Below are 27,452 nucleotides of genomic sequence, written 5' to 3' on the forward strand. Positions count from 1 at the left end.
AACTTGGCTGATGCCAATGAAATGCATGTGACACAGCAGATCAGATCTGCACGGGCCCTTTCAGATCACCTCACAGAGATTTTCCATCAGGCTGACTAGACAATAGGGCAGCTTTAGTATTTCTGACATTATTAAGAATGACAGGCTAAATCTTTATCCCACAATACAACCACGAAGCATGTTTAAGCAAGTGATGTACCCGTATCAATAATACGTGGAGAAGTGAACAGCAAATACCACAAAATGAAATTCCTATCAGCACAGTGTCACCAACTAAAACACCAACAAGTCAGTAACACATTTTTTTCATATGTAGTCTCTGTCTCCAGAAACTCAGTCCAGTTTCTCATTGTCTGTTCCCAGTCTCAAACTTCTCTTACAGCCAAGAAATCTAGAAAACCAAGAAAAGTATAGCTGGAGAACCGAGCTGTGGCTCAATCTGTCCAAACTCAGGTGAACCTTCAACTCAGAAAGAAAATCTAGTTAATTCTCTATCTTTACCTATAAAAATATAGGTCAAGGCTGTGGAACATCTCAAAATGAAGAGGTTAACCTTTCTCTTTCCCTAACCGAAAGAAAAATAAATAAAAGAATGGAAAAAATTTCTGTTGCCTGGCAGTAAACTTGGTCTCTATTTGTAGAATGAAGCAATGTGCAACTGAGATCTTTTACCCATACAAATATTTTAATTATCTGAAAATGCTCATTAAATTAAAAATAAGGATTGATTTTTGTCAATGAGGAAGAACAGAGGCAGAATAAAACTGTGAGAAATATCACAAAAGTCTATCTATTTTTATATAACTAAACTGTTTTTCTGAATTAAAAAACTGAGTATATTTCACAAGATTAGAAGAAAGTAACAAAAATTTTTTATTATTTTTCTAAGCACTGGTTGATATAATTATAAAGAAGAAAAAAATTGGCAACACTGCAATAAACTTCTTGCAAGTGAAGTGGAGAAAAATACAACAAAGAATTAATATTCTTAAAATAAAGTCTGTTAAAATCTGAAATAAAAATTCTGAATCTCAGAAGCTTAGCAAGTATAAAATAAAAACAAACAATTCTCTCACATGTGTGTTCTCTCTCTCTCTCTCTCTCTCTCTCTCTCTCTCACACACACACACACACACACACACACACACACACTTTCTCAAAGTAATGGCTAATAATCACATAAGAAATCAACCAAATAACATAATGAGTAAACAGTGACACATATTAAAAGGAAGGAATACTAACAAATTGACAGAACAATTAATGTCGATACTCAGTGAGGTGTCAGCAAAGCAAAATCTCCAGCATAGTATCGGCGAAATATACATAAATATCTACCACACCTTCCAAAGCCAATTAGCAGTCGCATTAAAACTTCTTGGCTTTGAAATAGTAAGTCAACTACAGCTATTCTAACATAAAGAATTAACCTTTAACTAAAAGAAAGCTTTACAGTAACGGCTGCTATTATTGATAAAACAGGTACTTCATGAAGCAAATTTCTGCTTTTCACAAGGCAGGAGATAGTGTGACCTACAAAGAGCTAGAAAGCAGTACTGGAAACAGGTGTAAGGCGTATGTGCTTGTCATGATTATTTCAGCATTGTCTATTATTTTTCTTAAGTGAAAATAATATATATGTCCACCAAAAAAAAAAAAAAAGCAGTAAATTACATTATAGAACCTTCACATAGCATGATGCATTAAATGAGGGTCATTAACAATTTTCAACAATATATTTTATCATATACATATAATATACAAGTATATGTTATAACAAGTGTAAAAGCAGTGTGCAAAATTTTATGTCCAGTATTAATTCAACTCTGAATTACTAATCAAAAATAAAAGATTACATTAAATGCCAACAGCAGTTGGTTTTGGTGGAGGGATTATGGGTGTATTTTGCCCTTCCTTTACATTCAGTAGGTTTACCATTGTTCGTATGGAAAATAACATAATAATTAATAAATAATAATACAAGAATAAACTCCATATTTAGAGTACTCACAACTGTAAACCTACTTTTGCCCCACCCTATATTGTCTATAATGAGCATTCACTATTCACTACTTCAATCCTTTTTTTCATTCTTTCAGATTGCAAACATAAAATTGGAAATTTTAGATCATGAAGATAAGGCTCATAAAGTGCCACCATCCTCAATTGCAGAGTTAATCTATTTACAATTTGATATGTATTGGTATACGCCTGGTAGACTTTATAACGCATGACTTGTGGGTAGAGATTATATGTTTGCATGTTTGTGTGTGTGTATTTTTTAAGATGAATGGGAATACATTAAATATTATTCTGCAATTTCTTTTTTGCAATTAATAAGGTACTATATATAGCTTTTCGTTACTTTTAAAATCATAATTTTATTTTTTAGTATCATTGCCATTAAGGTAAAGAACACGTCTCCATTACTCATGGAAAAAGTACATAGGAACCAGTGGCTCTTGAAAAAAGGCCTTATCTCCAGAAGTTCTGCTATACTAGGCTCATGGGCTTACTATAATTATTTACTTCTATGAGTAAATGAATGATTGAATAAATGAATGAACAGATGAACAGAGTAGTTCCCTGCTTAAACTCCTTAAAGAAACACAAATTAATTGGTTTTTCTTTGCCCATTCTTTTAAATGAAAACCTGTTAAATGAGCCTTCAGGTGTCAGAGTACCCTTTTAAGAAAAAGTAGGGGGGAAAAAATTGCTTTATTTGATGTATGTGGCAAGGGTCCTCATGTTTTCCCATGATTTAAGTATGTCAGTCCTGTTCAACCTTGACTCTTGTAGACATCTGCTTTTGCTCGTAATAAAAGAGGGATATTTGACACCAGAACACTTTTGTGCAATGTAATTATCAGCCCTAATACATATAAGTAGCAGTATGTACAGGGGTGCAAAATAGAACTGAAACCAGGTGACGAGCACACTGTGGGCCAGAGGGTGCTGTGTCCATGGCACCCTGTCAGGGCTTTGGATATCCTGAGTAAGGGGTTAGTCCAAAATACTTTTGCCAGAAAGATCTGTCTCTCTGAAAGCTTCCCCATTCAGTGCCGTTTTTAGCAGTGGAGATGAGTGAAGCTCACCAGCTATCACAGTATCTGAATCTGTAAAATTGCTGTTTCCTTCACTTCCCACTTAGCTGTGTGACTTACCAAGGAGGAAAAGGCTGGAGCGTTTCTTCGATCATGTATCACCCTAAGGATCCAGAGCCATCTGCTCACTGGAGCCCAACTCTCACACGCCAACACTGTGAAAGAGAAAAGAAAGAAAATGATCCCTTTCGCCCAGTTTAAAAGATGCTGTGCTCATTGCTTATCAATTCTACAAAGTTCCATTAGTGCCATGCACAACCAGATGATGCTGCATTAGCAATGTAGGACTTAAAACAGAGTGTGACACAGCATAGCTTAAAAATGACAAGTAGTTTAGTCCTGGCTTAATTAATCCATGCACCAATGGATTTCTTTCGTCAATAAAAGAGAAATAAAAATTCAAATGCTGTTAACATATGAAAACAAATCTCAGGAAACAACAGAAAACAATGGAAAGGGCCATAATTTCAAACCCATTTGAATTACTGTAAGCAGTTTAAACATCAGGTTGATTGTGAATCTACCCATTTTACCATGACTTTTTCATGCCTTTTTTTGGAATATAGAACCTTAAGTAATAAATTTTAAAAATAGAAGATTAAAGGCAGAAGTTTTAGAACAAAACTAATACCAAAAATTTGAGTTTGTATTTTTATAGGAAAAATTATAAAGCATAAAAATGATTCACTTTACTAAAACTAAGCCAAGCTATCCATTCTCCCTATCCAATTTAATATAAAAAACTCCTGCAAACTTGATGTTGTAATGTGATGAAAAGTCTACCACGTAACACCAGCTTCTCTAGATCCATGTGTTCCAGCAAATGGGTTACTTCCCACTTTCCCACTTCTTAGTCATAAAGGAAAGATGTCCATTATTACTTAAGGACGCCTGTGACTTCAAACACTGTACTTGGGCAGGGCTCATGCTTTCTCTGTTGTCCTTGAGTTTGTTTCTACTCTCCACACTCTGCAGCTTCTGGCTGCCATAAACCTGGAACAAACTGATGTTGCCTATCGCAACACACACTTAGGCAGCAGCTGAGAGTGATGGCAAGAAAAGGAAAAGAACTTCCCAGAACATTCTGGAACATTCGGATATTCCTCTATGCAAATAATTCCCACTATCTCCTTCAGTAGCTTTCTAAAGGCCATCTGCCTGCAGAAAATAAACTGAATTACAGCATCTGGAAATTTATAAAATTTCATATCTGCTAAAGAACAATTTTGAAGTCCCCATGTTCAGAGGTCAGAGGTCAGTGGTTAGGTAACATCATCTCTCTGAGAGGCTCTTGCTTCCAGGGGGTGTCTTTGGTTAGTTCATGGAAATGGGGGGGGGGGGACCGGACTCAAAGCAAAGCATTCAGAATTGCCCAAGAAGGCGCCCACAGCCCAGGTGTGCTGACACACTGCAGCGTCCCAGATCCCAATGTGTTCCCAGCAGAGCCTTTGGAAGTTCGTGACATCATCCTTTGGAAAGGAGAAGGCACAGATGCAAGTCCTTGAGGCCAAAAGGGGAGTAAGGGAGCTCTCCCCAAGGTAAGGAGGCATCCTCAGTCCAGGAAAAGTTCCTAGGAGCAGCCAATTCTTTCTTACAACACCAATAATATCTCCTTTGGGTGTGGCAACAAATATGTTAGTTGAGACTTCTTTATTAAACAGCATGTTTGAATACACCAACTTTCTCTCTGGAGCCCTAAAATCTGTTCGATAATTAGTACTAAAATTTCCTTGGATTTGTTTGGATCTTAATCAAAATTTAAGTAATAAAGTTGGACAGATCCACTGGTTGCTGCCATGAATGCGTTTGCTTGGAGATTGCTATTGGCTCCCACGTGTCAGAATTAAATTAAAAACCTAGGGCTGGTAATTAGGTGTGGAGGTTGAGTGTTTCTACCCTCCCCCAGTGTGATCACAAATGAGCCGATGAGGCTTCTCAGCTAGGACATCCAAAAGTCAGGCCTAAGAGGACAGTCATCCTCTTAAACAGTGAAGGAGACAGAAGCCAAAAAGGACGTTCTAAGACCTCAGAGTCCTTGATGCAACCAGACAACAAATACTACAGGAAAAGAACATTCCTGCTGAATCCAGGTCCCTTCCTTGTAAAAAGGCAACACTCAGGTGACAGAATGTCCAGCACAGAATCCACGTGGCTCAAGGGACAACAAAACTTCCTTTAGAATCTGAAGTCCAAGCCAAAAACCAGTTCCAACAGCAGGATTTGGGCCACTACACCCTGAAAGGTTTTACTATGCCGGCGCTTATATCAACGATTAAAAAGACATTTTACCACCCTGGGGCATGAAGCCCAGTGAACAGCATCAGGGCCTTCTGCTCCATAAGGTCAACCCTTGCCCAGGCAGAGTTCCACCTTCTAGAGGCACATACATCACTCAATGCAACACCCACATGTATGAGCAGAAACCACAGCAACGAAGCAGTGACCCTGAACAGAAGCTAAATTAAAGCAACAGACAATGGCCCCTTCAAGTCTGAAGGCTGAGCTAGCCCATCGTCCCCAGTGAGGTCATACATTAGCTGATGTAAAAATCATAAATCACTGACACATTTTCTAGAAAACGGAGTAGGTACAGAATGGTGAAGCCCCAGAGGCTGGCCTCAGCTGGAGGGTTAAATATTTTAAGGTGGATATTTAACTATCCATTAAATAAGAAATTGCTTATGTTTTATTAACATATGAATGTTCCATCTGACCCAATTCCATGTCATTCTTATTCTTTCTCTTTTAGCTTAGTATCATCTTCAGTAGACAAGATCTTGGAAGTCCTCTGCACCGTAAGTCTCAATTACAGCCTTGACTCCCTAAAAAAACCTGCCCCAGACACACACTTGTGCAGAACTAGCCCCCTGCAAGTTGTAGTAACTTACAAGTGATAAACCATTCCCGGAAGAACCCTTTAGCCACCTTCACAGGCTCTTAAAATCATCTCTAAACTGAAATGCATGAATAAAATTTAAACATCAGTTACAACTTACCAAGTGCTCCTCAGCACATGCCTCCTGCTAAAATATGCAACCTACCCCCAGTCCATTCTACTCAGAATGAGAAAAAATGTGGACTTAAACATTCTCCTAGAGATTAAAGGTCAGCTGGTGGCCATTACCCTACAGATATATGACAGAACCAACCACAGTTAAATAACAAGAAATAAAGTAAAAATGGATGAGACCAGCTGGCATCATGAAGGCATTTAGTGGAGGAGTGAAAGAAACCCCATTCACCAGTACAGGTTCAGGAAACCTAAAAGCTGTTGGGCTAAAGTTTCCCAACTTTCAAGAATTTCACCAGTGACCATGGAGTTTGAGAGACATCTCGTCATCAGTCAAGTCATCAGTTAACCACCATGCACAGCACATCGCCCCCGCGGCCATTCTAGGCAGGTAGAAGACAAATGCAAGAACCAGTTACGTTCTTGGTAACTCATACAGGCACTGTCTGATCCATGTGCTACACAATTCAGTAAAGCTATGAAATTGGAGGAAAGGGAAGTTATTTCCAGGTAGAAGAGTCAAGAAAAGCTTCCTGGAAGAAGAGAAATGTGGTCTGGGCTTTGAGGGATGGGTAGGACATTAAAGGGGTTGATGAAGACTTTTTGAGTGGGGTACATTACAGGTGAAGCAAAGGGTAGATCACACAGAGAGCCCTGAGAATCCCTGGGTGGAAGGAAGAGCTATCTTGGCTAAAGCCACACTGAGTCAGAGCAAGAATGTCTGGTACCCCCACCCTGAGGCCAGATGAATTAACAGAAACCCCAACCTTAGGGCCCACAGGAGTTCGCAGGTGTGTGGACTGAACAAGGACAGGCGAAGCAAAGCAACTCTTCTAAGGTGGAAAGTCAAGGCTGGAGTGCGGCGAGAATCACAGGTGGAAAAGGCTGGCCTCACACTCAAGTGCAAGGAGGAAAATAAGAAAAGCAAGCAGAATGGGTTCCAAGTGGGAGGCTGAGGGGCCGGGAGGGGGAGCGCCAGGAGTGAGTGGGCCAGCCAGGCAGCCTGACGCGGGCTCCAGCACAGGGCCAACGGCAGGAAGGCTCAAAGGAGCTGCTTCAGGACAAAGCAAACACTTAGAGAACATTAACTCGAGGAAGAGATGAGACTTCACCCAAAGGAAGAAGGAGTCCGTGGAGGGAGGGCCAGCATGGGGTTTGGGAGAATGAATATCATCGCTCTTCAGAGAACAGACAAGGAGGGGAGCCCCCAGGGGCCTGAAGCTCCACAGGAGAACTTTGGATTTTAAATGTTTTTTAAAAAAGACTATAGATCATAGCCCATATCTATAAAACATTAATTGTATAGAAACAGTCTAGAAACTGAGCCTGTACTAAATAAGGAATGGATGTCTTTGAACTTAATACTATAAACCATGAGAATCAGTATTCTCTCACTAGGAATTAAAATAAAAAATAAGTACAGGGTATTACTGTTGCTTGCTCATTGGTCCAAAGGCCCTGGTTCAGTCGGGAGGAACGGTCTGAAGAATCCACCACCCAGAGGTGAACGGCGGTGAAGGCCATCTGTTCACTCTCTGTGTACACACTGCTCCCCTTTCCGACACTGTCCCGAACTTTGCTCTTCCTGTGTTGTCCCCTCTGACTGTCTCTGTCGTTCCTTCACATACATGTGCTGCGCTGGAGAAATCACAGCGGACTTTCAGGTTAAAGGAAGATGCTGCCTGAAAGAAAGGCAGGCTCCCGTGGGCTGGGGCTTATCAGAAACCCCCAGCCATTCAATGAAAGAAAAGAAGGGCTGGCAGTAAGAACAGAGAATGAGACGTGAAGGTAAAAATGATAGAGAGGAGAGGAGATGACGGCAAAGGGAGGAAGGACGCGTGAGAAGAGGAGGGAGGGGAGAGAGAAATGCGCAAGCAGCAGCCTGCAGAGGTAGCTACCTGGGTGCTCGGAAAGGTGCGAGCTTTCAAGGACATAAGCAGCTACGGGCAGGCTGGGCTGCAGGCAAGCAGGAGGGAGCCTCTGCTCCTAGCTGCCCCCACATTCCTGAGCAAAAACGCCAGCATTCAAGAAAGCTATGTGAATAGGAAAAGCAAACTGGGCATAAAGCCTGAGGTTGATGACGAAAGGGTAGGTAAAAGGGAGGCCTGTACGTGCCATTCCAGCAGCCACCTGTCCCTCCCCTCCAGGAGATGCTGCTGGGGTCAGAGGCTGGCCCACGGAGCAGATTCATTTCAGTCACCCCGAATATAATATAGCTGACCACTTTCTATCCAACACAGGCCAGGATGCAAATCTGAAACTTTTTTTTTTAAATATAGGTCTGCTGATTTGTTCAATATCCCCATCTAAATTTTGAAACTTGTTTGACATTATAATGGACAAATGCTGAGAGCAGGGATAGAAAGGGATGTGATGTCAGGGGCCAACTCTTAGGATGGCTTCTGTTTTAAAGGTATTCCTTCACCCTAGGTTTGCCTGCACTGGCCAGCCTGTGGATGCTATGCCAAATTCTGCATTTGCAAACAACGTCTAAATCAAGTAGTGTTTCCTTAGAGAAACATCAGTGCAAACAGTTGTAGCTTTAGAAAGTTAGAAATCCTACACACACAAAATGTGTGACACAACAAATGTATGAGGGGTGAAAAAACCAACATAATATACATTCTTGAGAGTTGTAACTATATGAAAATATTGTACCGCAAAAAAGTAAATAAATGTTTTGCCTTACTTTCCATATCAGTGTGGATAAGACACTGTCTCCTGCATCCGGGTGTAGTACATGATGTGTGGCACAATGCCATAGCTACAATGGAAGGGTTCTGCAGAATAATTAGTAACCAGCTAATTATTTTCTCTACAAATAATGTCACATATTGTTTAAGATCATTTAAAAAAGAATCTCTTTGATAAGTACCTGGTGTGCATTTAAATGGGACAAGTGCCAGATGTCACAATTTACCTTCTTTGAATCTCTGACTATCTTAGGCCCCAAGTAGGAGCATATGGAGACCAGCCCATGATGGCTGAGGTTTCATGGACAGAGCATCTTCACATGGGAACACAAGACCTCACATTTGAGTCATTGTTGATGTAATCTTTGGGCTCTGAGACCAGCAGAGGCAAATCCTACCTTCCTTAACAGAAGGGTATGCACTTCTGGAAGTTGTATCCAATGAGGAAGAGAAACATGCTTCCTGCTTGGAGCCTTCACACCCAGATCCACCAGAGACCCCTCTCTCCATCAGTTAGTTGTCACTGTGAAATGGGATGCCTTAGAAATACTAAACAGCGCTGAGCCCTTCAGAAAACAAAGACAGAACTGGGGTTTTATTTCTCTAAGTGTGGACTAATCCTAACAACATTTGGGAAGAAAGAAACCCAATTGTTTTTCATTCAGTCTTCGTGTAGATCACCCTTTGTTGAGTATATAAAGCTGGCTGGAATTGCTGTCCTTGGAACCGATACATTGCCTCAGTAACTGGAATAAAGCTGGAGTAAAATATTTCCCAGGCCTTTACTCCCACATCAGACAATGAGACGTGTTCTGAGCTAAGAGGCAAGGGAGAAGAGGGAAAGAGAGGGGCAAAATGACTTCTTTATTAAAGCAAACAAGTTGCCAAAAAAACAGCAACTGCTCAAAATGAGCAATTTTGAAAATCAGCTCTCTGGGGACAGCAAGGTTTCTGAAGAGTGACTACTTTCTTTCTTATTTCTGCCACCATGTGCCCAATTTTCAAAGGGCAGGCTCGCTTTTCATGTAGGCAATTTTGAAGCGCTTGTACAAGTGGTCAATTTGCATGGGCAATTGGGCCCTCAGCTTTCATTCTGACAGCTAAATTGATCCATCCTTTGTAGATGACATTCTCAATGCACAGAAAGAGAAGGGTGTCTGAGGCTTTTTGAAAACTGTGGTCTCTCAATTCCTACTTATTCAGAACAACACATTAGGCAAGACTTAACCTGTAAACAGTGGCTTGCATACACAAGAGATTCAAGATTTAACTCTACATCTAAATTCAAGATACTAAGATCAAGATACAACTCTTAAAAAAGTATATAACTACTATTGTTCCTTAACTTTTGTTAAAGCAAACAGGAAGGGTTGGGGTCATTACATAGGAAGGGGGAAATATTGGCCACAGGTTAAACCCACACTGGCACCAAAACCTCTCTAAGACAAAGGTCGGCTTCAGGAGTATGAAGGAGAAAGGGAGATTACTGATTCCTGAAAATATGGCAGACTATCAAATTCACAATGAATTATTAGTGAAATGGCAATGGGTTCAATTACTCAGAAAAATATTTTCCCCAAAAAAGAACAGGTAGTATTTCTTTAGAAATTTCTAGCTACAAAGGATGCTCTCTCCAGCTCACTACAGGGAAATGAAAAGATGTTCTCCTTTAACTCGTTAAGGGCAATCACATTAGTACAAACACACGAGCCAATCCAGTATGCACTTGGAGATGTGTCAGATCTGGGTTTTCCATGACTTAATTCATTTTATGTGCCCAGATGTTAATGCTGCTGGTTGACACGGTGTACAGTGATCTGGACCAAGCAAATTGTGTTGGTCTTAGAAGTCAAACTATAGTGTTGTTTTTTGGCTTAAAACCAGCCAATACTCTGAAGTCATTTCAGAACATTCATCTCTTTGAAGACATGAAGAATAAAAGCCTTTTAAATCCTGCTGAACTCACTCCCAGTGACCTGTTGGGTCTTCCATTGTCAAAGGTGGGCACCGAGGCCTAAAGAAGACACGTCCCATCTTTGAGTTACAGCGAGCAGGCAATTGGGCCGCTCCCCCCAAGCATTTGTTTCACGCTTCTGAGACTGCAGAAGCCTTAGCACTGTATTAACCCCCTTACTGTGGCATAACCAGAAATCTAATTCTGTTCTATTTGTCATCCTTTTAATACAAATTAGTGATAAAAATAAGAAATAGGCTACTAGGCATGGAACCGGCTGGTGTATTACCTTCCTATAAACACTGCTGTGTTTAGAGTGTTTACACGCGTGGGGGAATAAAAAGATTCTCTTTTTTTACATTTGGCAATGAGTCACGTCATCCACTTCAGCACAGGCTGTACCGAAACCTCCCCCCATGAAGAACCGGCACAGCTTCCCTCATGTTTAAAAACAACCATGGCAGCTGCCTTGGATTAGTCATGAAGCCCGTCTGCCCATCCTGCAGCCTCCATCAAGGAGACGTATGATCGAATCCAACTCACTAAACGGAACCAGAAGGCCGGGCGTGTCCTGATGCAAACCTGCTGGGGAAGCGAACTCTTTTTTGTGAGCCAAAGACCCCGCTTTCATTTTCTTTGCTCCACACAGCCTTCAAAATTTCAGCCCAGGAGCCTAAAGCTACCTGCACCCCTCTCCCCTCCTTGATGAGCAACACCATGGACGTAAAACATCACACCTGGGAGAGAGTGTTAGGTAATCTTAGGAAATTTCTGAGCTTACCAATTATCAAAGAGCCACAGTTCATCGCTCACCACCACAATCAATAAAATTCCACTCCTCTGAACTAACTGGAAAGAAAACAAGACCATTTTGAAATGCACCATATTTTACAAAATGGTGTTTCATTATTTTCCACTGACAGGCTCTGACAGCAAACGTGATAACGCAGGTAAAGCGCATAGGACGAGGCCTGACACGTGGTAAAGCCCAGAATGAGTGTCTACCCTGACCCTCTCCCCACCCCCAACAACGGGTTTGGGTTTGTGTTTCCTTTTTATAAACTGTCAAGAAGACAAACCTCCACTTTGTTGGACAAACAGTATTCAAATGACCAAGGGTGTTGGTTTGTTTTTTCCCTGTGATTTTATGAGCTGTAGGAAGTTTATTTATGACTCTGAATCCAGAACTCTGTCTTTCTCGCCCTTTCCACTGTTTTATTGGCTTGACCTCATCCCTCAAGTGGTTCACCCTAAGACGGGTCCTGCATTCCTGCTGGCTCTCTGAGATCTGCAGGTGTCCTCCGTGTCCCCATATGATGTAGTTGCCTCTCCTCTGTGACCAGGACACCAAGGCCCGCCTCTGGTCTTCTCTGTTGTTAATCTGCTGGCCTTTCCTGTCAAGAGCAGTCATTATGTCACGTTCAACTCTGAATCCCCGAGACCAGGCCAAGTAAATAAGCGTGCTCAAGGAAGACATTAGACGATGTTTCCTTCATTTCACTCCAGGGTCTGCATAAATGTTAACAGATGGGGGCACAACCCAAAAGTCAGCTTCAAGAGAAACTCTTCCAATTTGAGAGCACATTGTCTAATCTAATATCAGTGAAAGTCACCCAGAAAAATAGATCCAAACTTATCACAGACTCCCCTGGGGAAACATAGCAAAGTCTCCCCTTTCTTGATTAAGCTGACTGGAGGATGCAAGGATCCTTCCACAGACTCTCTAAGGGAGCTGTGCCCACTCCTCCCCATCCAGATCCTCCCCACATCCTGAGAGATGCCCCCATGGACAGACGGACAGCTACTCTCGTGAACAGTCAAAACAGGAGGAGGCCAATCCGATGTCTAACAGTGACTGGTCAGAAAAAGACTTCTCCTTTAGAAATATAAACATTATCTTTGTAGATCTTCATGTCTACACTAACAATTCCCTTAGTCAGCCAGTTTTCATAGATACCAGGTCTCCAATTTCTGACTTGATGAGGTTCCCTTGACCTGGAGTGTTTCCGTGTAGCAATTCTGTAGCCATCGGTTAAAACAATCCACGGTTTTGCTTCCTGGACTTCTATTCTCTCTATAATCATGGGTTTCAGGCACCTTCGCAGGTGCAGCGTCCCGAAAGCACATGACCGTGGGCTCACTGCCTGTTCACCGCACCCCTCCCTACTCACTCCTGTGTCCCTCTCCCCTGGTAACTGCAGAGAAAAGACAAGTTTAAAGGGGTTCCTTTGTCACAGTCCTGGTTTCTACTTCACATGTGGCTTTAGAGAACATGCACGTGCCCTGGCCAAAATGAACATGAAATTATGATGAGGTTCACCAAATTCAAAACTTAGAAGATTTTAAGTAATTAAACACCAGAAAGTCATTATGTTCTTAGAAGCATTTTACGGTTGACCACAAATTGTGCATTTTAATTTCAACATGATTAGGTTCTTTAACTCTGTTAGTTCCCACTTATTATTCTCACCGACTACTTTTTAGGCCTGTAGAAATGACACAGCTTCATGAGAGCAATAAATCTAATAATTAAATCCAGAACCTTAAGAAAGGCCTGTATAACTCTAGTGTCGAAGACAAAACAGTGACGCAGAAAATAAACTAAAATGACAACGGTACCCAGACCTGTCCTGGCTCAGGTATTTTTTTCTCACACTATATAGACTCAAGTGTTAAATTAGGATGCTCTTGTCACATTCAGCTTCTTATCCATGCCCCACTCTCGGATCAGCAGAACCCCCAGCAGCTCAGAAGAATGCTAATGTCAAGTCTGTCCCTCTCTCTTCACACACCCCATCAGAGAAACTATCATCTAATGATGCACTTTCCTATCACTGCAGCAGTCACTGTGAACTCTGGGGAAATTAAACCATAAACAAAACCCTTCGTTCAAGTGCAGAGCTGACAGCATTGTGGGGGGAGGTGATAGGCCCTTTCTTATACTTGGAATGAAATGCCTCGCCCTGCTGGCAGCTCCCTTTTTCCCGTGCCTCAGTTTGCAGAGAGGAGAAGGGTCATGGCTATTCGTTACTTACTGACAGTTTCTCAAGCCATGTCCTTTCCTAAATACTATAAAAGACCTGGACATCAGAAAAGTGGCATGAAATTTTGGTGACAGCTGACAAAGACTCCTAAGGTAAATCACCAAAACATAATTTGATGCCATAGTATGCAGTTTACGACCATTCTTTCATAAACTACCCGTGCCCTTCAAATTGGGTCTCTCCTATTTTTATATTCTGGGGCACACAGGACTCCTTCAGCAGAAGCTAAAACAATGCACACTGATCATAACCACCGAGATGAGAAAGGGAGGGTCAGGAAAGGCCCAGGTTTCATGATTTCCCTCTGCCATAAACCTTGGGAGATGTCAACTGCCCATTCTCTTTCTTCTCTCGGCCAAGGACAGGAGCGGGAACGCCCCTCCTCAGACAAGGCACATCCACCTGACAAGGTGTGAACACCGAGTAACGGCGATGGTTCCATCTGAACCTCCGGTAGAAGAAAATAATGAGGGAAACCTGAATAATTAAATGGTTTTAGCCCCACACCTAGTCCACCTGGTGTCAATAGAAATAGACTCTCCCTCACCCCCTTCCTTCACCTTCCCCACTGGCTTTATGTCCATTTCTCGGCCCTGAAGCTCAGCATGGGCACTCCTGGGGCTCCTGATGCCATGACAGAGCTTTAGAGAAAGGGAGGGCAGAGAATGACAGTGACATGTGCTTTCCTCCATCAAGGACATTTACTCCAGACACTGTCACTGCTCAGAAGACATCTTCATTCTTCCTGAAATCACCAGAGGGAGCCCCCTCTCCTCAAACCCCATTTGCTTTGATAGACATATGGCTGTCAGGGAGCCACGTGCCTCCCAGAGCAAGCTGCTGCGCAGGGATCTCAAGGGTCCACACTCTTGCATCCCACCCAGATCTTTCCAACCCCACCCCTGACTGTGCCCACACACCAGGGCACAGAGGCTGGCCCTGTGTTTCAGGGGAAGTTTCATAGCCATGTTCAAAGAAGTTATGGGGGGCTCCCACAAATAAGGCGACACTCTTTACCCCAAACCAGACAGAACTTTCTTTTAGCTTGCAGCCACACGCTCACTAAACAAAAATTTAAAGGAGAAACTGGAGGTGCAGAGTTACGTAGTAAAACCACCACTGTTGTTCACATCTTGCTATGCAGATGTGTGCAGTTTCCTCACCCAGCTTGCTATTCAAGCTGCTATTTATTAGAACAGCCCCACAATCACTGCTCTCCTCCAGGTCAATGCAGAAACACTGAAGTCTAGGTACAATAACGCCGTCGGCACGACAGGCAAGGAAGCTTCCAGAGGGATCTAGTTCATCACCAGGAAGGCCTGGCCTGAGAGCTGCTTCAGAACCTGTGATGTCTTGCATCCGAGATGCTGCCACCACCAAGGATAAGCTTAAACATGACTTTGCACCTCCAGGATTCAGAGCACAAAAGGGGTCGAGTAACTCCAGCCATTACTCTTTCATAGGGTAACTGATATTCATGAAAGAAGAAGAAAATACAGCTATCTTCATTATTCTCGAATTCCATAGTTGGGAACCCACCCATTTGCTAAAATTTATTTGTAACCCCAAAATGTGCTGTGAGTTCAAAGCTAATGAACCAGCTACATATTAAATAAGATATCTTTAAACAGAAAAATGCCTAGAACAAGGTTCTTTATTGATGGCTTAATGAAGATGTTGTGACCAGAGGCTCACAGGAGCTTAACCCTGCATGTCCCCTAGGAGCAATGGTTCAGTATTAGCTAATTCAGTGTTTGCATGACTATAGAGAGAGCATGAGCACCATGAATAATGAGGGTGGCATGTAAATACTGAAGGACATGAGCCACAGATAAAATGCCACAGCAGTGTCCCCCAGCTCTGAACAGGGTCATCAGAGGCTGACTATAGGAAGGTGGGTCCGCTGCAAGACTGTAGGATTGAGTGCATATTACTCAGAGGAGTAACCACCTCGACTGTGGGAGACTGGGAGTCAGGCAGGAGAAACTCAAATGACACAAGCTACTTGATCTTTCCTGAAACACAAAATATCGGCCCTCTTGCTCCAACGGGGCACATAATTCATGGTGCTGGCTGCAAGCTGCAGGGCCCCGGTACCTGGCTGTCTGGCATGAACCACAATGGGGGGAGAGTTTTCTGAAATCATCCTACAGTGAAAATTAGACCCCTCAGAAGCAGGAATCTGAACAATGAGCGGGTATCAGGGGTGACAGGCCAGAGGCAAGGTCGCCTGCCGAATGCAGGCTCCATCTTTGGCTGGCTGGACTCTTCAGCTCTCATAATGCGAACCAGACCCCCGTCTCTGCATCTGACAGTGATTCTTGCTCCCTCTATTTAAGGGATGATTACCGTCTAAAGAGTTGATTGCAACTCATTACACTTGATAATATATTCCTGACAACCCAGGCTATTAACTTGAACTTCCAAATACCCACACACGTCACACATGGCCCCTCTGACATATTCTCATCTGTCATGTGTTGAATAGGAAAGTGTTTTCCTGCTACGCAGGATATAAAGGAGAAGTTAAACTAGTAGAGAATGGCGAATACTGTTTTGTCCGGTCGAGTAAAGTCTTATATTTTAACTGAGTCACTTTTAGTACACGGAGATCTTGAGCATTAAAACACAAAACAAGCAGAGCCATCCACAAATGCAGTAGAATGAAAGGATCCAAAGCTCTTACTTCTTGCTTCCTAGTGGCCTCACAGCTCTTCCCCTCCAGCAGCTTCTCCCCTTTTATTATAATCTGAAGAACTATAACTACTACCCTTTGGAATGGAATTGGCTTCCTTTTAAATGACTTTCCTTCTATAATAATAAAAAAATAAATCGAGCCTCTATCTCCACCTCCACCTCTACACTGTTAGTTGTCCATAAAAAGTGAGAAAGAAAACAGAGATAGTTCATGTGTCCTCAGGCTAAGAAAGCATACTGATAAAGCACTGCCCTGTTCCCCAAGTTCAAGAAGAGCAGTTCTACCCCGATCACAAAAAAATAAGTTCGGAGGGTCCACAAACGTATTCGTAAAGAAAAGCACAATAACCTCTAAGAGCAATAAATCGAGCTCAAGTGTTATGATGTGAGTCAGGCACCAGAATTCCCCCAGCCTCAGGCAGGGCTTTCTCTTGCCTACACCTAGGCTATGATTATTGCAAACTAGCCACACCTCTCCAGGAGTTTCCTGGTTAGCATACAGTCTGTTATTTCTAGAAAAAGCATCAAGACTGGGAGGCAGTGTGCCAACAGGAACCAGCCAGGACAGGCAAAGGATTTCAAACTGGGATCAAACAATCCCGTAAAAAGAAATTGTGAGAATTAAAGGAAATAAATGACTATTTCATCTGGCTTTTCAGCCAAACCTGGCTGTAAAACGTCCCCGATCTCTCAGAATACTAGATACTAAAAAAGGATGTGTGTATATAACGCAACAGGGCTTTAAACAGATCCAGTGGTAACCCGGTCAGCATGGCTCAGCAGTTGAACACCGACCTAGGATCCAGGAGATCAAGGTTCGATTCCCGGTCAGGACACATGCCTGGGTTTCGGGCTCGATCCCCAGCAGGGGGTGTGCAGGGGGCAGCTGATCAATGACTCTCTTATCATTGATGTTTCTCTCTCTCTCCCTCTCCCTGCCTCTCTCTCTGAAATCAATAAAAATATATTTTTAAAAAATAATAAAAATAAAACATTTTTAAAAAGAGAGATCCGGTGGCAGCTTGAAAGGAAGGCTTAAGCACCACTAACATTTTAAACTGAAAAGAAGAGAAATGATTGATACTTGACTAAAACTTATAGAAGGCCCTTCTGGGAAGGATGAGTGGGTCAGCAGGGGACACATTCTCTGGAGGGCTTCAAATGCACACAGCACCGAGGGGAGGCGGTGATCAAAAGAGTCTGAGGACCGTGCAGAGAAGGTGCTCACAGAGAGCATCAGACTGTCTGCCAATTACAGCAGGAGCCAGCTCTTTGTTTCTGAGAAGCCCGCAGCTCCAGGACTTCGATGGGGACATAAATTCTAATTAAAGTAAGTCTTTCTGTGTTCCCAGCAAAATTTCCACTCACCACCTTCATCTTTCAGCAGGGTGGGAGTTCCTTGCTAACCCAAATTGCTGCTCTGTCCGCGGCCCAGCCAGGGAGGGAAACGCGTGTCTCGGTCACACCACTGCCTTCCTGGGACATTTAATCTCTCTTCTGCAACTGGCTGCAAATAATTGCTTCTGCACCAAGCGCAGGTGAGAATCGGGATTGGGCTGGGGAAGAGAAGGAAGTAATTGGAAGCAGAGAACAAAACATAACAAAGGGAGAAAATTCAAAAGCCTGACTTCCCAGGGAATTCAAGGAGAGCACAGAGAGGTGAGAGGACCAGGAGGAAAGAGGAACATTCTGGCAAGCAGACAGAGCACAATTAGGGACACCTGTGACTTTGGGAGCTAACAAAAAGCAGATGTGTCCACGGATCTGGTCTCCTGTCCCTGCAGCCTGGTCCTAATGCGGCAGAACCTCACCCCAAACCACAAAAGGGCTGGAGGAGAGGAGGGAGATCTAAGTCAGTCCAGCTGCAATAACAAAAGCTGAAAGGTCGAACCATGAAAGCTTTAAAAATAAACATTGGGATTCAAAGCAAGGAGGAAACCCAGCACTGGGGGAACTTCAAGAAGCATGGGACCTCACCAGACATCATTTTTAAAACCATTTGGAAACTGCTTTTCAATGAGGTGTTTAAATGACAACAGAGAGGCCGGCCCCAGAGAGAGAATGGGATCAAACAGAGGAACCCTCAGAAGTCCCTGCTCAGACTGTTCTACAAAGGACTAAACTGGCCTTTTATCTCCCCATGAAAACTTCCTTCGCCCTGAATATGCCTCAAAGCCCCCAGGACACTGAAAGTTTCTAGCGTCTTAATAATGTTACCCTCTAAAATTTCCAAATCAACCCTAGCAAATTAGCCCAGCTATGCACCAATTTCAGAGCTTTTTGTGAAATAACTGGTCATCCATTCATAATGGTCGTGCCCGAGCAAATCTGCAAGGCACCCCCTTTTCTTGAAGAAAATGTCTAAAGAGGCTCCCCAGAGTAGAAATGGCACCGCGACTGAGTTCAAACCCTGTCACTACTTTCTACCTGTGTAGCATGGGCATGTTTTGTTCTGTCTCATTTTGCTTGGCTTTGTTTTAAAGCTTCCTGAGTTTCTTCTACTATAAAAGCAGGATAGTAGCAGCAATCGGGTTACAGAGAAGTTATGAAATTTCAAAACTATGCACACAAGTTTCTGGCTCAAAGTCGATGTTAATATGCTATAATTACAACACACTGTGTTCTAGTCTATGATCCTCAGTCTAACTTTACCTTTCTGGACCTTGGTGCTTATCTATCAAATGCAGTTAGTGTGTTAGATTATTTGTTTTAATGCCTATTTCAGGTCTTGAAAAACTACTTGTCTGGGACTTTGGTTTCTTCCCCTGTATTTGTAACTGCAAAGACTCACTCTATGAGCATGACATTTTTTCCCTCCTAGTTACTTTTCCAAAAAAATAAAGAAAGAAAAAAAATGACAACACTAAAAAACATCACTTTGATGCCCTCTGGAGTATACAAGGACCACATGTTTAAAAAGAGTCACAGGACAAGTTTTTGATATAAATTACAGGAAAAGAACACATATTCTCCAAAAATCAGCATTTCTGTGCTTTTATCTGAGAATAGGGGGAAAAAGAGATGTGTGACGAAGTATAAAAGTCCAAAGAGCTGATGACAGATGTCCTTTTATTTCCCTAGTGATGGCAGTTTTGTTCTAAATCGCCAAGCCTTCTACCTTCTAAAATTGACCTGACCAGCCTTGCAGTCCTTCTCAATGTTGCAGGATAATGGAAAGTTTAAACCTGAAGGAACTACTCTTACCAAGACAAGCGTTTGGAAACCAGGCACTTTCCTCAAATTATAAGCTGCTCCACTGTGTAAGTACATCAATAACAAACCTATTCATGAGACCGGGATGGCAGGGACAATCCACATGTGGTCCAGGATGTAAATTTAAGCAACTGCCCTAGCCAGTTTGGTTCAGTGGTTAGAGTGTCGGCTCTCGACTGAAGGGTTCCGGGTTCGATTCTGACAAGGGCACATACTTTGGTTGCAGGCTCGTATCCCCAGCCCTGGTCAGGGTGCGGTGCTGGAGGCCACCAATAGATGTGTCTCTCTCATATCGATGTTTCTCTCTCTCTCTCTCCCTCTCTCTTCCTCTCTCTCTAAAAAAGCAATGGAAAAAATATCCTCCAGTGAGGATAAAAAAAAAAAATTCAAGCAACAAACAGTTAGGCTGCCCATCAAACCACAGAAGGCAGCTGCAAACTGCCCTGGGGCTGCATGACATGTCCACATACTGAAGCTCCAGGATTAATGAGGAAAGCTCTGCAAAGGGCTGAGTCTCCATGCTTAAAGCCAAGTTTCCTGTGAAATATATCACAGGAAGCCTTGAATTGCCAAGGGTGACAGTGTCAACTCTGCAGAACATGCGTGAGCATCAATATTTGGGGGCCCAATGACAGGTAACAGGCAGGTTTAAGAAGCTGAGAAACTTAGGCAGGGAGTGCCAGAGATGTATACATTTTACAATCAGATCTGTATTAACAGTGACATTCTTTAAAGATTTTCAACCTTTTCCATCTCATGGCACACATAAGCTAATTACTAAAATTCTGCGACACTCCTAAATATATATTTTTTGTCAATCTGACAAAAAAAGTATCATTTGATTCATTCACACCATATGGCTATTGCTGTGTTGGCTGTTGTCACTTTTCTATCTGACAGTCTAAGGGGAAAGAGGTCAGTGCCCCTGAATAAATAAATAGTCAGTTACCGCATGTTTGCTTGCTTTTTTGTTGTTTTTTAATTTATCTTTATTGTTGAAAGAATTACAAATGTCCCCCTTCTTCCCCCATTGATCCCCTCTAGCCTGTACCCTCCCCCTAAGTCTTCACCCCCACTATTGTCTGTGTCCATGGGTTATGTATATATGCATATAAATTCTTATGTAGGGTAAAATTTAAGACCCAAATATATGCTGTCTACAAGAGACACACCTCAGAACAAAAGACTCACACAGGCTGGGGGGGAAAAACAAAAAAACTTCTGGAAGACTTTAAAGGCGAGATCGACAGCAATACAGTCATAGTAGGGGACTTTAACACCCACTGACTTTACTGGATAGGTCTTCTAGACAAAAAATCAACAAGGAAACAGTGACTCTAAATGAACATAAATTCTTATGTTCTTATTTGGGTCTCCCACCCTCGCCTTCCCTCTGAGATTCGTCAGTCTGTTCCATGCTTCTATGTCTCCTGATCTATTTTGTTCATCAGTTAATTTTGTTCATTAGATTCCACATATGAGTAAGATTATGTGACATTTGTCTTTCTCTGACTGGCTTATTTTGCTTAGCACAATACTCTCCAGGTCCTACCATGCTGTCTCAAAGGGTAAGGGATCCTTCATTTTTACAGCTGCATAGTATTCCCTGGTATAAATGTCTAAGAAGATGCTTGATATGATTTCAATCTTCTTGAACTCGTACAGACTTGTTTTGTGTCCTAACATGTAGTCTATCTTTGAGAATGTCCCATGTGCACTTGAAGAGAGAATGCTTATTCTGCAGCTTTGAGGTGGAATTTTCTGTAAATGTCAATTAAATCCATCTGATCTAGTGTGTCATTTAGAGTCACTGTCCCCTTGTTGATTTTTAGTCTGGAAGATCTCTCCAGTAAAGTCAGTGGGTGTTAAAGTCCCCTTCTATGACTGTATTGCTGTCTATCTCTCCTTCAAAGTCCTTCAGAAGTGTGTTTTTGGGTTTTTTTCGAGCCTATGTGAGTCTTTTGTTCTGAGGTGGCTCTCTTGTAGACAGCATATATTTGGGTCTTGTTTTCTTATCCATTCAGCTACCCCATGTCTTTTGATTGGGACATTGAATCCATTTATATTAAGGTTATTATTTATAGGTACTTATCTATTGCCATTTTATTTCTTTATGCCTATGTTTCTCATTCTCTCTATTTCAACTTCTTATGCTGGTTTGGTGGTAATAAATTCTTTAGCCTTTTATTGTCTGGAAGGCGCTTTATTTCACCATCTATTTTGAAGGATAGCCTTGCTGGATAGAGTTGTCTTGGTTTCAGATCCTTGTTTACCTTGCATTACCTTGAATACTTCATGCCATTCCCTTCTCACCTGTAGAGTTTCTGATGAGAAATCAGCTGACAGCCTTATGGGAGCTCCTTCGTAGGCAACAGATTGCTTTACTCTTGCTGCCTTTAAGATTCTCTTTGTCTTGAATTTTTGGCATTTTAATTATGATGTGTCTGTGCGTGGGCCTCTTTGGGTTCTTCTTGCTTGGGACTCTCTGTGCCTCCTGCACTTGTGTGACTTTTCTGCCATTATTTCATCAAACAAGTTCTCTAAACTTTGCTTACTTTTCTACCTCTTCTGGCACTCCTATGACTCAAGTATTGTTACATGTCATATTGTCCCACAGCTCCCTTAAACTGTCCTCCTGGTTTTTTTCATTGTTTTTTCTTTTTGGATCTCCGATTGATTTTTTTCTACCCTGTCTTCTAATTTGCTGATTCAGCTTCCCCTAATCTGCTGTTCATTCCTTCCAATGTTGTTGGTTTTTTTATTTCTGCTATGTCATTCTTAATTTCCTTCATAGTTTCTATATCTTTTTCACACTGTTGAGCATTCTTATGATCAATATTCTGAACTCTATATCTGATAGATTGCTTATCTCCATTTCTGGTGCTGTGGGCCGAGAAGCCCAGCTTGGGGTTTAGGCCCCAGAGTTCTCAGTGGGAACTCCCACATCTGAGATATCCCTCAGGACCTTTCCGCTGCTGCCCGTGGGAGTCCAGCCAGCCCTCTCATGCCTCCATACTTCCTAGCAGTCTCTATGCAGTCTTCACTTTATGTCCTTGGTTATGAAGGTGCTCTCCAGCCAGTCTTCAGTTGCAGTGGATTATTCAGGATGGTTTTTCTATATTTTAGTTGTAAGTCCAGTTTGGTCCTAGGGGAGTGTCAGTGTCGGTTGGATCTTGGGTCTCCTCTGGTATCACGTTTTAAAAATTCTCACTGCACACCTGCCTTGGAAGACCAGTGGAAAATTGCTGCTTTAAAGCCTCTCAGACTACTTTCACCTTCACTTAGGAGAAGGAAAGCTATGCTGAATGGAAACTGATTCCTGAAGTGTTAAAGATTCAGCCCTTGATTTGATCTATTTTCACAAGATAAACTATGGACTGGGAAGATTTTTATCAATGCCAGTGGCAATACCTAAATAAATAAATAGTGCTTATTTTAGGCTATACCTAGTGCATGATGTTAATATCTCATATACAATCTTAATTTTTAAATTTATCCATAATTACATTGTTTCCTTTAAAAATTGAAAATGTCTCCTGGAAAGCCATTAATAGAGCATGCATCACAGAGAACTTAAAGTGGCCCCCACAATACCTGCTTCCACATGTTCATGCTCTTGCATGATCCCTCTCCCTGAGGAGAGATGGAATCTGTGACCCACTTCTACCAATAGAACACAGCAAAGGTAACCAGATACAAGTGATAATGTGACTACGTTATATTAGACTGCAGCACTACCTTGCTGGAGTTTCTTTATCCCTGGTTGGCTCTGAGGAAGCCAACAGCCATGCTGGAGAAGTCCACATGACATGGAGCTATGGGAAGTCACTAGGAGCTGAAGGAAGTTTCCAGCAAGAAAATGAAGCTCTCAGCTCCGCAACCACAAGCAAATTAATTTTATCAACAACCCCATTGAACTTAGAAGCAGATTCTTCTCCAGTCAAGCCTTCCAATGAAACCCCAACCCCAGTCAATTGCCCTTGATTTGCAGCATTGCAAAGAACCCAGCTAAGAACCCAGACTCCAGACTCACTGAAACAGTGAGATCATAAATGTGTGTTCTTTCCACTCACTCAGTATGTTGTACCATTTTTATATATTAATAAAAACTGATGCAGATCATTAAAACACAAGTTGTAGCACAACTAATTTTATGTAAATAAATGTTATATTTTATTCAACTGAATTTGTCTATCATAAACTATAATTACATATTTTTAATGTTTGATTTTAATAATTTTATTTTCAACTATAGCACAGAATGAAGCATTGTAGATAGCTGATCCTCATTTTCCACTCACTGTTCTATAAGTGGTTCTAAAGGAAGCTGGGCCTTAACCAAATAAGAGAAATAAAGCCAAATAAAATCAAAACATCAGGACTTGATCATTGGTTACTAACTATAAATAGTTCAATTATAAAGTGCCATATTAAATACTGTCCAAGTATATTTTTAAAATTCCAACAGGTCCTATAAAACAGCACTAGGAAATTTTGATTTTTATGTTAGCAAGAGTATAAATGAAAGATCTGGCTGTCTGAACAGGCATGAGCAAGCTATTGCTAAACTGTGTTATGTTAGCAGCTCATGGGTTAAAACAGTTGTCAATGAATTTACAGGAGTACATGTCAATAAAACCATGAATGTAGACTTTTATATTTTACACAGAAAAGAGAAGTTCACATTAAAGCAAATATCTCGCTATTTCAATACATCCTAGAGATTAAATATACTTCCCAATATGAAACAGCCCACATCACTGTATTAGTTTGCATTGGCATAACAAAGTACCACAGATTGGGTGGCTTAACCAATAAGAATCTATTTTTCATAGTTATGTAGGTTAGAATTCTAAGATCATAGTGTTAGGTGATATCAGATGGCCACCTTCTTACAGTGTCTTCAAATGGTGAAGAGATCCTTAGTGTCTCTTCTTATTAGAGTACTAATCATCCCATGAGGGCCCTGCCTTCATGACCTCAACCAAGTCTAATTACCTCCCAGAGGCCCCATCTCCAAGTATCATCATATTAGGAGTTAGGGCTTCAACATATGAATGGGGTAGGGACACAATCCAGTCCATAGCAATAAGTATTAAAGTATTTTTAAAATTATGTTTATAAGTTACATATGGTTGGTATGTTTAAATACATAATTTCATCTGTATTCTGTTAAAGATTCTAAAAATTCATGGAATAAAACAGTGTGCTAGACATTCAAGTAGAAAAATTTTGCTGCTTACTCAAAGCAAAACGTTTTCCATCACATCTTCATTTTGGGTGGGAAGAGGGGGGATATGTTTTCCTCACTTGACATGTTTATCAATTTCAAACAGAACCAAATGTTCCAAGTTTATATTTTCTAGCTCCTAGAAATTCTGAAATTCCTTATTTCATAAAATTCATCTTCTCTTGTCACTGAAAGTGTACAATACAGTCAAAAGAAAATAAATACTCTACTAAAGCCATGTATTCCCCTACTGATAAAAAACTGAAAAGCCTTTGTCATTATGTCTTGAAAATGTTTAGTTTATTTGTTGCCTTAAGACTTAAATTTGGTTGGTTAATCTATTATCTATTTTGACATTCTTTTAAAGAGTAGGCTGACAATTATTCCTTCTATCTGCTACCTTAGGCCTCCCTAAACCTTGCTGAGCAAGAAGCATATGGCTTCTCTCTGGACCCAACCCCAAAGATGGCTAAGAAAACTGAATACACACAGTCTCGCTGTCATTTCCATCATTCACAGAAATGCTTATTTCCTTAGTCATGCGCTTCTCCCATCTATACCCATGCATTTCACAGAGAGATTTCCTAGCACAGAAATGAAACAAGGAATTCCATAATTAAAAGCTCTTATGCGCCATGGCCAGTGTGGTTCAGTTGGTTGGGCACTGTCCCACCCACCGAACCTTTCCCGGTAGGGGGTGTGCAGGAGGCAGCTGATAGATGTTTCGCTCTCACATCAATGTCTCTCTCTCTCTTCTACTTCTCCCTTCCTCTCTCTCTAAAAATCAATGGGGGGAGGGGCTCTTATGCAAGAACCAGGTAGAGAATTATTTGGGTAAAGCAGTAAGAGCTCAAATGGTGATGGAAATGCTGAATTCTAGATGTGATTTCAGACTTAGTTTCATTCTCCTCAAGGTTCATATAGAGGAAGTTCACTGAATTTTCCAGAGTGTCATAGAGGCATGGGAGGACCAAAGGTTATCACTTAGGACAAAGCAAATGCAATGACCAAGGTCTAGCTTAGCTGACACCAAATGGAAATGTCCACAGTAGTCGCAGTCAGCTAGCTACATGAAAACCTCAGCTTAGCTCCTTCATACGTATGGCCCAGGTACAGCAAGATCTTTCACTGGAAACTGAAAAAAGCAATACTTTGCTGCAGAGTAATAGTGGATCCAACAGGAGAAAGGCCTGGAGAATACTTTTCCAAATAAACATCCAGAGTCACCTGGCTTTTACAGCAGAATCAAACCTGGGGTCCTGAATATCTGCTCAGAAACACCACTGCAATACCATCCTATCACACCTTGCTACTTCTCTTCCCTGAAAGATGCACCTTCAGCAGGTGGTGTAATTAGAGATACTTAATGCCACAACTACACATGGGGGACCCAGTGGGACTAGAGACATTCACAGGCCTCCAAGTAAGAGGCAAGCAGCCATTGCTTTTTAATTAGCAAAAGATAGGTGCTGTCTCAACAGTTTGTTGTGCTTGCATAAACCTCCATATGTGTACACACTCTCCAAATGCTTAGCATTTGCCATTCTATGTGCCAAGAAAGGGGCTTCCACTCCATCCTATAATCTCTACAGTAGCCTTTCTAATCAGAAAATCAAACACCCAAGAGATACTGGGGCTGCGACCTCATAAAAGTTAAAAAAACACAAATGTCTATCATTCCTCTCTGTATTTCCCTTGTTATGATGGCTGCATTGAAGGCTGCCAGGAACAATTCGACCACCAGACTTTCCCCTCCTCTGGTGCCAGCAGCATCTGTACCCCAAGCCTGAACTAAATGTTTGTGAGTCTTCCAAAAATAAGGATGTACTTATACCTGAGCTCTCACAAACTCTCATATGGTGGGGATTAATTTATGACAAACAAGAAAACTTTATTTGGGAAAGACAGGGCCTGAAAAAAGCAGAGGAAGGATCTCAAGTGAGCAGCAAGCCTTCTGATAAATAAAAGTTCATTGGAACAACTGGGGGGAGAGAGAGAGAGAGAGAGAGTTGGTGATAAATTGCATTTGAAAGAGTTGCTTTAAATCCAGAAGGAAACAAAACCACACACAAGCTTCCAGTGCTGCCTAAATAGTAAAGGTTGTCATAGCCTTTGGGGGAAAGGACAGGAGGTCAGGACAATATTATTAATAATTAAGCATGATTTTCCTAGCAAGTTTGTTTGCTTTTTTTCTAAGCTTAGTGAGTTGCAATCATTCTCTAAAGAAAGGACTCTTTATCCAGGCATGAAGTAAACACTGTGGAGCCACTACAAAAATAAAGCAGCCAGAATATAAACCATGAAAAAAACCCTCTGGGGCTAAAAACGGATGCTCTCATTTTGCCTACGAAATTATAGGTTCCGCAGGTGCTTTGAGCTGCCAAGGGCTCCACTGCCAGCGTGCCTTCCTCTGTCCCAGAGCAGCTTGCTCTCCTCCAAAGGGCTACGTGATAGGAAATGACAAGGTAGGTTTAATATCCAGGTAGTAGATGCTGAGACCACCATAG

General features: G+C 41.8%; 1 protein-coding gene across 3 annotated transcripts in view; it reads right to left on the reverse strand.

The window, feature by feature from the left end:
- SEMA5A (semaphorin 5A) overlaps window positions 1–27,452 on the reverse strand; it is a 362,170-nt gene that overhangs the window by 262,074 nt on the left and 72,644 nt on the right. For all 3 annotated transcript variants that reach the window (XM_081133220.1, XM_081133222.1, XM_081133221.1), the window contains exon 2: window positions 3,165–3,259. The gene's annotated coding sequence lies outside the window, so the exon portion shown is untranslated. The remainder of the gene's footprint in view (window positions 1–3,164; window positions 3,260–27,452) is intronic.

Source organism: Miniopterus schreibersii (assembly GCF_964146895.1).
Source record: "Miniopterus schreibersii genome assembly, chromosome: 3".
Taxonomy (NCBI): Eukaryota; Metazoa; Chordata; class Mammalia; order Chiroptera; family Miniopteridae; genus Miniopterus; species Miniopterus schreibersii.